Raw genomic sequence first — 11,327 nt, 5'->3', positions numbered from 1 at the left:
AATATAATATATATGTATGTTACATACATATGTTATATATATGCATATTATATATGTGTATGTATATTATATATATTTCAGTTATATATATATATATAACACTGAATAACTTTGCTGTACACCTAACACTAACCCAACACTGTAAATCAACTATAAACAAATAAATAAATGTCATATCCTCAGATAGGCTGCCATGAACATTTTTTTCTAAAACTCTTCTTTTTAAAACATTTTTAAACTCTTTTTAAAACATTTTTTAAAAAATCAAGGATTAATTTCCTTGATTTTAAAAAATTTTTCAGCTGTTCATTATTCCCTTCATAGGAATGTCTTCATTTATATTTACTGTCTTACAAATTTGTTAACATCCAAAATGCTTTTAAAACACTGATAAAGGATCTACCTTCATCAGAATATAAGTTTTCTAAATGTGGCCTATATCAATCTTTTCTCCACCAAAACCTCAAAGTACCTGGCTTTCAATACATATTTGATGGTTGTATGAATATATTTTCTTTCCTGAATTAACTGTTTCTCTTCTTTTATTTTTCTGTAGGTATGTAATCAACCACTCAAAACTCAATGACTTCAAATGATTAGTATAGTTTCTTCAGGTCCAGAATTTGGGAGCTTGAGTGGGTGGTTTTGTTGGGATCTCAATGAAATTACAATCAGATGTCAACTAGGACTGCATCACCTGAAAGATTTCCTGGGCCTGGAGAGGCTAATTCCAAGGTGATTCACACACAGGCAAGGTTGTGCTGGCTTGTTGAACAGAGCCTCAGTTCTTCTCCATGTGGAACATTTTTTATTTTGAAGAGTATAGTTACTTTACACTGTTGCATTAGTTTCTGTGGTACAGCAAAGCGAATCAGCTATAGGTATACCTATATCCCCTCATTTTTGAATTTCCTTCCCATTTAGGTCAACACAGAGCATGATAGTGCTCCCTGTGCTATAAAGTAGGTTCTCATTAGTTATATATTTTATACATTGAGTGAGTGAGTGAAGTCGCTCAGTCGTTTTTGACTCTGCGACCCCATGGACTGTAGCCTACCAGGGTCCTCTGTCCATGGGATTTTCCAGGCAATAGTCCTGGAGTGGATTGCCATTTCCTTCTCCAGGGGATCTTCCCAACCCAGGGATTGAACCCGGGTCTCCTGCATTGTAAACAGACACTTTACCGTCCGAACCACCAGGGAAGTCTTTTATTTTATACATAGTTGTGTATATATGTCAATCTCAATCTCTTAATTCATTCCACCCACTTCCCCTTTAGTATCCATCTCTTTGTTCTCTATGTTTGTGTATCTATTTCTGCTCTGCAATTAAGTTCATTTGTACCATTTGTTGAGATTCCATATATATGCATTAATAAACAATATTCATTTTTCTCTTTCTGACTTACTCCACTCTGTATGACAGTTTCTAGGTCCAATCACTTCTCTACAAAACTCATGATGTGATGGCTGAGTTCCTCCAGAAGGAGAAATTCAAGAGACCTGGGCAATAGCTACAATACCTTCCATGGTCCCGCCTCAGAAATGACACACTATCACTCCTGCTATATTTTATTGGTCCCTAGGCCAGTCTTGGTTCTGTGTGTGCAGGTATACAAAAGCATAGCTACTAGGAAACAAGAATTACGGGAGAGTTTTTTGGCAGTTGGCTGCCACAAAAGTTTCAATTATTTCTGCTTGTCAAACCTCTGTTTCTCCTCCAGTTTCCTTTTTTTGTTGTTGTTTAACCAACACTTTATGCTTTCCTTCTTCCTGATTTCCTGTATGTTCTTTACTCCTTATAAACAATTTTGATTTATTGCTCATGTCCTGCTAAACATTCTTCATTGTGTCAGAGTATCATCAGACCCAAAAGTTCATCCATTCCCAACATTAGGCATGACAACAGAAGCCTCTCCCCACTCTTTACAAACACACACAGAGATAAAGTCTAGATGAGATACTACCAGACTTCTCATGGGTAGGCAGTTTCAAGGTACATTTTAAATTTAACTTTGAGTGACAAAAATCATGGATCCAAATTACTGAATTCCTCAAAAACAAAAGAAATTACGCATGTGTACATGGGCCTACTTATTAGTATATAATCATTTATTTTCTTTATCACTGATTCCTCTCCATCTACCATTCCTAGATCACGGGCTAGTATTAAATATTCATAAATTTCTTAAAGGCAAAAATTTTTATTCCCTTACTTTTTTCAAGGAGTGAGAAAGCTTATTTTAGCCAGGTTTAAAATTCATTTAAGATTCATGTATGCTGAGTTCTAGACAAAACACTAACCTTTTGGTGTTTGGCCTTCACTTTGTCAAACATAACTTCCTGCCTTAAAAAAGTTTTAAATGTTAATTAAAAACGCTCAAAGTGTGTTAGTCAAAAAATAGTCCTGATCTTAGACCTGTTCTCGCCTACAAAATGATGAGCTACAGTAAGAAGCATATGGATTAAATGTCTCTGCAAATTTAATGTGAATATAAAAACTAGTCAGTATTTGAGAAACAAATCTGCATTTTGATGAACTAACAAGGGAAAATGTTTGAACATTATCTAATAAAAACTGCAGTCAGTTTAGTTCCTCTGGTCAAAATTGGGAATTTGTGCCCAGATTATACTCACAATTTTCCTTTTTTTTTTTTTTTTCACAATAAGTTCAAAAGTTTAACAGGAGCCAAAGGACACTTACAGTCAGATGAAACAGTTGGTGTTAGTGAAAATGACCTCAATGCTGTTTTCTGTCTGAAACACCTCAGTAAGTGAACACAGTATAAACACAAATCTCAGATTATTAGTCCTTGGGATTATAGAGCTGATCAGAAATGGAGAACATTTGGTCTTCTATGAGAACATGAATCCATAAATCACTCTAAGTTTCATTAATTTATAATTTATACTGTACATTCTTCCAAAAGGGATTTAAATTGGCTCACAGTAAAAGATATATGCAATTTAATTAATTAAGCCAATAGAATTTGTGTAGGAACACCTGTTTTCCTGATAGTTGAACAGAATTTTTGAAGCATTCATTAAAAAGGCATTGATTGTTATCTTACTATATGAATCCCATGGTATGAGGGGGAGATATATACATATTACAAAACTCTTGCATTTTTATTTCGGTGGAAGAGTCAGAGAGCACAGATATAGATTATGCTTGTACTATGTATAACTACTTTATAGAAGATGCCATAGGCTTTGTCCAAATGTAAGGGATAGTCCAGTTCAGTTCAGTTCATTTCAGTCACTCAGTTGTGTCCGACTCTTTGCGACCCCATGAATTGCAGCACGCCAGGCTTCCCTGTCCATCACCAACTCCCAGAGTTCACTCAGACTCACGTCCATCAAGTCTGTGATGCCATCCAGCCATCTCATCCTTGGTCGTCCCCTTCTCCTCCTGCCCCGTTCCCTCCCAGCACCAGAGTCTTTTAAAATGAGTCAACTCTTCACATGAGGTGGCCAAAGTACTGGAGCTTCAGCTTTAGCATCATTCCTTCCAAAGAAATCCCAGGGTTGATCTCCTTCAAAATGGACTGGTTGGATCTCCCTGCAGTCCAAGGGACTCTCAAGAGTCTTCTCCAGCACCATAATAGAGTTCTAAATAACAATATTCATCCCGGCTAAGAAAAAAAGAGAAAACAATTGCATTTGTCCCAGAGATTACTATAATTTGATGCCACACTCATTTTTCATCTGAAACAAATTTTTAGAGTTAATGGTACCTCCTTTGTGAATAAATATCATTTTTCCAAAGTATGCTCAAGAGAGATTAGAGATCAATATGGATTTATTTCTGTCTTATAGTGGGGAATATTGGCCCTACATAGCTATCATATGCCAGGAGAGAATGCAGGGATCAGAGACCATGTCTTCTTACCTACCACCACACTCATTTATGTACATGTACATTTCAAATCTTCATTCTTCTGTTCAGTTCAGTTCAGTCACGCAGTCGTGTCTGACTATTTGTGACCCCATGAATCGCAGCACGCCAGGCCTCCCTGTCCATCACCAACTTCCAGAGTTCACTCAGACTCACGTCCATCGAGTCCGTGATGCCATCCAGCCATCTCATCCTCTGTCATCCCCTTTTCCTCCTGCCCCCAACCCCTCTCAGCATCAGAGTCTTTTCCAATGAGTCAACTCTTCGCATGAGGTGGCCAAAGTACTGGAGTTACAGCTTTAGCATCATTCCTTCCAAAGAAATCCCAAGGTTGATCTTGTTCAGAATGGACTGGTTGGATCTCCTTGCAGTCCAAGGGACTCTCCAGCGTCTTCTTCAACATCACAGTTCAAACACATCAATTCTTTGGTGCTCAGCCGTTTTCACAGTCCAACTCTCACATCCATACATGACTGCTGGAAAAACCACAGCCTTGACTAGACATACCTTAGTCGGCAAAGTAATGTCTCTGCTTTTGAATATGCTGTCTAAGTTAGTCATAACTTTTCTTCCAAGGAGTAAGCATCTTTTAATTTCATGGCTGCAGTCACCATCTGCAGTAATTTTGGAGCCCCCAAAAATAAAGTCTGACACCATTTCCATTGTTTCCCCATCTATTTCCCATGAAGTGATGGGACTGGATGTCATGATCTTTGTTTTCTGAATGTTGAGCTTTAAGCCAACTTTTTCACTCTGCTCTTTCACTTTCATCAAGAGGCTTTTTAGTTCCTCTTCACTGTCTGCCATAAGGGTGGTGTCATCTGCATATCTGAGGTGATTGATATTTCTCCCAGCAGTCTTCATTCCAGCTTGTGTTTCTTCCAGTCCAGCGTTTCTCATAATGTGCTCTGCATATAAGTTAAATAAGCAGGGTGACAACATGCAGCCTTGACGTACTCCTATTCCTATTTGGAACCAGTCTGTTGTTCCATGTCCAGTTCTAACTGTTGCTTCCTGACATGCATACAGTTCTCAAGAGGCAGGTCAGGTGGTTTGGTATTCCCATCTCTTTCAGAATTTTCCACAGTTTATTGTGATCCACACAGTCAAAGGCTTTGGCATAGTCAATAAAGCAGAAATAGATGTTTTTCTAGAATTCTCTTGCTTTTTCCATGATCCAGCAGATGTTGGCAATTTAATCTGTGGTTCCTCTGCCTTTTCTAAAACCAGCTTGAACATCAGGGAGTTCACGGTTCACGTATTGCTGAAGCCTGGCTTGGAGAATTTTGAGCATTACTTTACTAGCATGTGAGATGAGTGCAATTGTGCGATAGTTTGAGCATTCTTCAGCATTGCCTTTCTTTGAGATTGGAATGAAAACTGACCTTTTCCAGTCCTTGGCCACTGCTGAGTTTTCCAAATTTGCTGGCATGTTGAATGCAACACTTTCACAGCATCATCTTTCAGGATTTGAAATAGCTCCACTGGAATTCCATCACTTCCACTAGCTTTGTTCATAGTGATGCTTTCTAAGGCCCACTTGACTTCATATTCCAGGATGTCTGGCTCTAGATGAGTGATCACATCATCACAATTATCTGGATCATGAAGACATTTTTTGTACAGTTCTTCAGTGTATTCGTGCCACCTCTTCTTAATATCATCTGCTTCTGTTAGGTCCATACCATTTCTGCCCCTTATCAAGCCCATCTTTGCATGAAATGTTCCCTTGGTACCTCTAATTTTCTTGAAGAGATCTCTAGTCTTTCCCATTCTGTTGTTTTCCTCTATTTCTTTGCATTGATATCTGAAGAAGGCTTTCTTATCTCTTCTTGCTATTCTTTGGAACTCTGCATTCAGATGCTTATATCTTTCCTTTTCTCCTTGGATTTTGCTTCTCTTCTTTTCACAGCTATTTGTAAGGCCTCCGCAGAAAGCCATTTTGCTTTTTTGCATTTCTTTTCCATGGGGATGGTCTTGATCCCTGTCTCCTGTACAGTGTCATGAACCTCATTCCATAGTTCATCAGGCACTCTATCCATCAGATCTAGGCCCTTAAATCTATCTCTCACTTCAAATGTATAATCATAAGGGATTTGATTTAGGTCATACCTGAATGGTCTAGCAGTTTTCCCTGCTTTCTTCAATTTAAGTCTGAATTTGGTAATAAGGAGTTCATGATCTGAGCCACAGTCAATTCCTCGTCTTGTTTTTGTTGACTGTATATAGCTTCTCCATCTTTGGCTGCACAGCATATAATCAATCTGATATCAGTGTTGACCATCTGGTGATGTCCATGTGTAGAGTCTTCTCTTGTGTTGTTGGAGTAGGGTGTTTGCTGTGACCAGTGCATTTTCTTGGCAAAACTCTAATAGTCTTTGCCCTGCTTCATTCCGCATTTCAAGGCCCAATTTGCCTGTTACCCCAGGTGTTTCTTGACTTCCTACTTTTGCATTCCAGTCCCCTATAATGAAAAGGACATCTTTTTTGGTGTTAGTTCTAAAAGGTTTTGTAGGTCTTCATAGAACTGTTCAACTTCAGCTTCTTCAGTGTTACTGGCTGGGGCATAGACTTGGATTACTGTGATACTGAATGGTTTGCCTTGGAAATGAACAGAGATCATTCTGTTGTTTTTGAGAGTGCATCCAAGTACTGAATTTTGGACTCTTTTGTTGACCATGATGGCTACTCCATTTCTTCTGAGGGGTTCCTGCCCACAGTAATAGATATAATGGTCATCTGAGTTAAATTCACCCATTCCAGTCCATTTTGCTTTGCTGATTCCTAGAATGTCGACGTTCACTCTTGCCATCTCCTGTGTGACCACTTCCAATTTGCCTTGATTCATGGACCTGACATTCCAGGTTCCTATGCAATATTGCTCTTTATACCATCGGACCTTGCTTCTATCACCAGTCACAACTGGCTATTTTTTTTGCTTTGGCTCCATCCCTTCATTCTTTCTGGAGTTATTTCTCCACTGATCTCCTATAGCGTGCTGGGCACCTCCTGACCTGGGGAGTTCCTCTTTCAGTATCCTATCATTTTGCCTTTTCATACTGTTCATACTGAAGTGGTTTTCCATTCCCTTCTCCACTGGACCACATTCTGTCAGACCTCTCCACCTTGACCTGGCCATCTTGGGTTGCCCCGCGGGTATGGCTTAGTTTCATTGAGTTAGACAAGCCTGTGCTCCTAGTGTGATTAGATTGACTAGTTTTCTGTGAGTATGGTTTCAGTGTGTCTGCCCTCTGATGCCCTCTTGCAACACCTATCATCATTCTTCTGACAGGTACACTAAAGATACTTGAATTATTTACACTGCTCCTAATGTAAAATGGTATGCATTTATCAACTGAGCCAAAATCTTTTTGCAGAGAAACCTAGTTTTAAAATATCAGAGCAGTACAGGATTAGTAAATCTCAGCAGAGGTGTAAGAATTAATCTCACACAAGGTATTATTACCAGCATATGCAGTAGAAGGATAAGAAATGAATTCACGGTAGCTAATTCTTCCATGACTATCTTAAATTTCTTCTACTCATATCTATCTCATATGTATTTTCCTTCTACTTTCTTGAATTCTTTGTTGTTTAAATGGCTGCAATTTGTGTAGTTTGGGGCAGCTCCTACAGGGCACTAGTTTGACTTCATAGCACAGATGAGCGCTGTGTTCATGAGTCCTCCAACACTCTATATTGAATTATTTTTTATTAGAGTACAGTTGCTTTACAATATTGTGTTAGTTTCTATCATACAGCAAAATGAAATAACTGTATGTTCACATATATCCCCTCTCTTTTGGATTTCCTTCCCATTTAGGTCACGACAGAGCACTGTTTAGAATTCTTTATGCTATAAAGTAGGTTCTCATTAGTTATCTATTTTCTACATAATTGTGTATATATGTCAATCCCAATCTACCAGGTCATCCTATCCCCCTGTAGCCTTACTCTTCACCTCTGCCCTCAGCCTACCTCTCCTCTCAACTCTATCTATCTACACTTTATTACTTATTTCCCAATTTTCAGTTTGGTCTTTAAATTGACTCAGAAGATACTTTTCATGATTTTAGGAATACAAACTTGACTTCTTTTAGAAGAAAACAAATGCCACTTCCCCTATACATGGTTTACCATACTGGTTTGATCCAATCTTAGAGCTCTTATATTCTAATGGTATTGTTATATTACAGCAGTCAAAATCATGGAATATTGGAGAAAAAGTCATGGTTCATGGAGGTAAACAGGGAAGAGAATTAGAGAAAATAATCACCTCATTTATACTTTTCTGCTGGGAAAAAAGAAGCTACTCTGCTTTGCAATTTAAGTTACAAATAAAGATAAAAAATAAAATGTCTCATTCTGATTTGGCCTACTGTTGTCACTTTCATAAACTACTCTTTATCTATTTAAAAAAAAAACACGCTAGTGTGACTCCATTTCAATGCCAGTCAAGGTGACCTACTCAAGAGGTATTTATCTTGTCTACTATTTTAACTTTACTCAAGACACTTTATATTTCTAGGCAAGCAAAGATAATTTTAGAAGGAAAACTACTGTGACTTTTTAATTGTTAAAAAGGAAACAAAGCCTCACACAAAAAATGACTATGTTTGTAGCATGCTAAAGATGTTTACTTTAGGATTTTGGATTTTGTGTTGCTCTTATTATTTTAGATATGTTTATCTTACCTTTTCTTCCTAATTGTCTGAAAATTTTTATGTTCTTACAAACACTTTAAAGCTAACATTGTAATAGCAAATTGTAATTATCACTTTTTAAACTTGTTGACATGTTATTGTTATTTAAATTCCTAACATGTATTCCCTAAAACATTCTAAATCTTCAATAACAACCATTTATCAATGTCCAACTCTTTGCAACCCCATGGATTGGAGCCCACCAGGCTCCTCTGTTCATGAAATTCTCCAAGCAAGAATACTGGAGTGGGTTGTCATTCCCTTCTCCAGGGGATCTTCCTGACCCATGGATTGAACTCAGGTTTCCAGCATTGCAGGGAGATTCTTTACCATCTGAACCACAAGGGAAGCCCAATATATAATCCCCCAAACATTCTAAATTTTAGTAATAAACAATCATTTATCAATATACTAAAACCCCCAGAATAATTTTTTAAAAAAGATCTTAGTTGTTTACATGTAATGCAAGCATTTTGTTTATATCTCCAGAGAAGTTGTCAAAAGATACCTATTTGCCGATTTATGCAAACCTACTGTGAGGAAACAGACCTATGCATTTTTTAAAAATGAGTACTAAACTGCACATTTTTTAACTGAGTCTGCTAATAGTGACAGAAACTTATCATTGTCCATCCAGCACCTTTACCTGAGTAGACAATAAATCTTCATTAAGTACTTACAAGTGGTGACAAACTTCACTTGCTATCAATTAAAGTTTGCAGAGACTAAGGAGTTGCCTTGATTTCCCTGTGACTACAGCGATTCTAATTTTAAGATGTCAGGACATAGCTTCCTATCACATCATTGTGTAAAAATAGGTGATAGAAAACTACAGGATGAACAAAATTATTAAAAACCTACCTCAGGATTCTCCTTACTTGATTCTCAGTTTATTCACATATTCAAACTCACTGCTACCAAGTATTCAGTACCTCCCTCCACAGCCTACTTGCAGCCCTACATCAGGACATAGATTTGTTTTTGTACTTTACTTTCTTGGTCCTTACCTCACTTTGTTTAAGGGCTTTGAACTCATTAAATCTCTGACACTCTTCCAGACAAACTTGGTAGACTATGCCATTCTATTTTTTCTCCTTTGACCTCAACTATTGTCTCTAGTTTACAAATGTATTCACTGATGAAGGCAGATATACCTGCAGGTAAACAATTAGTACGGTCTATACATTCATGACAGCTCATGAAAAGCTGGCAGACCCTAATATATTTTTATAAAATTGTATATATTTTATTCTACTCAAATTTTGCCATATTGATTTATCTAACTTAGATCTTCCTAACGACACTTTGAAAGTGAAGCTATTAGAAAGTTATGTTGTCCCCCTAATCTTTATTTATTTATTTTATTTTTGGCTGCACCATGCCGCTTGGGGTATCTTAGTTCCTGGATCAAGGATAGAACCCATATCCTAGGCAGTGAAGGCAGAGAATCCTAACCACTGTACTTCCAGGGAATTTTCTGTCCCACTAATCTTAATGATGGAGAGAGTTCTATGAGGCTCCCTTCCTCTTCTTCCAAAACCATTATTTCTCAGTATAGCATAATAAAAACAATGACCCAGATCTCTACATCTCAGTCTCTGTCTCTTCATCTGTCTCTGTCTCTGCCATCTATACCTTTATCCATGTCTGTATCTAGGTCATCTATATATCTATCTTTTTTTTTTTTTTTTGTCCAGGAATATATTATTACAATAGTAAGGTTTTACAATAAAAATCTTCCCTGCAAAGGAAAACTCCAATAGTGGAAGGCAGCACAACACTGTGGAATCAGGCTAGGTTCTGATTTAAATGGGCCTGGTTCAAATCTATTTTTATCACTGAATAACATCAGGAACTTTATCAATTGATCCTCTGAGCCTCAAAGCAAAGAAAAGTGTATCTCATTTACAAGGTTTCTCTATGTAAAGAATGATATGTTGATATAAATCACAAAAGAACAGTCTGTCACATGGTTGTTACATAAAATGCTTATTTTCAACATCATAAACTATGGTGATAACAGCAACTAAAACTGAGAAACTTCTGTGGGTCACACGTACTTTGAAATGTTTTAATCCAGTCAACAATACAAAATGCTAGGTAGCATTCTTATTGCAGCAGAAATCTGGGGCACAGAAGGTTAGGTAGTTTGCCCAACCATAGTGGCACCGTTAAGAACTGGCAGGATCTAAGGCAAGGCAGTTCGACTTCAGAGCCCTTTCTCTTCACTGTGACTCAGTGCTGCTCCTCATGTTCGAAAACATTATCCATGGACAATGGATAATTCCAAAGACACGGGTCTGTAACAGGTTCTGATAGTTGACAGAATTACAAAGAAATACTGGGTTGTGCTGAATTAGAATTATTTTTAACACTTTTAGCAAATAAAAGTCAGCAGTGATGCTTAATACAGAAGTATTGAATTTTATGGGGTCTGCATTGTACTGTTTCACACTGACTTAAATGAAATAGATTTGTTCCCATCTTAGCTCAATAAGGGCAACAGATACCCACCCCCAGCAGATACTATATATAATAACTGATTTTAGGCATACATATTGAATGAACTGGAAACTGACTGAAATTTATGAAAAGGAATTAGCAATAAAGTGATTTAATCAAGTTTATTGAAAGTATCTAAAATTAATGAAGGCTATTGATGGATATGATAATTAATTAACTTAATAGAAACACATTACATTTCACTGGGATTTAGTTGGACACTAC

This window comes from Capricornis sumatraensis, chromosome 20 (genome assembly GCF_032405125.1).
Source record: "Capricornis sumatraensis isolate serow.1 chromosome 20, serow.2, whole genome shotgun sequence".
NCBI lineage: Eukaryota > Metazoa > Chordata > Mammalia > Artiodactyla > Bovidae > Capricornis > Capricornis sumatraensis.
This window is presented reverse-complemented; position numbering follows the sequence as displayed.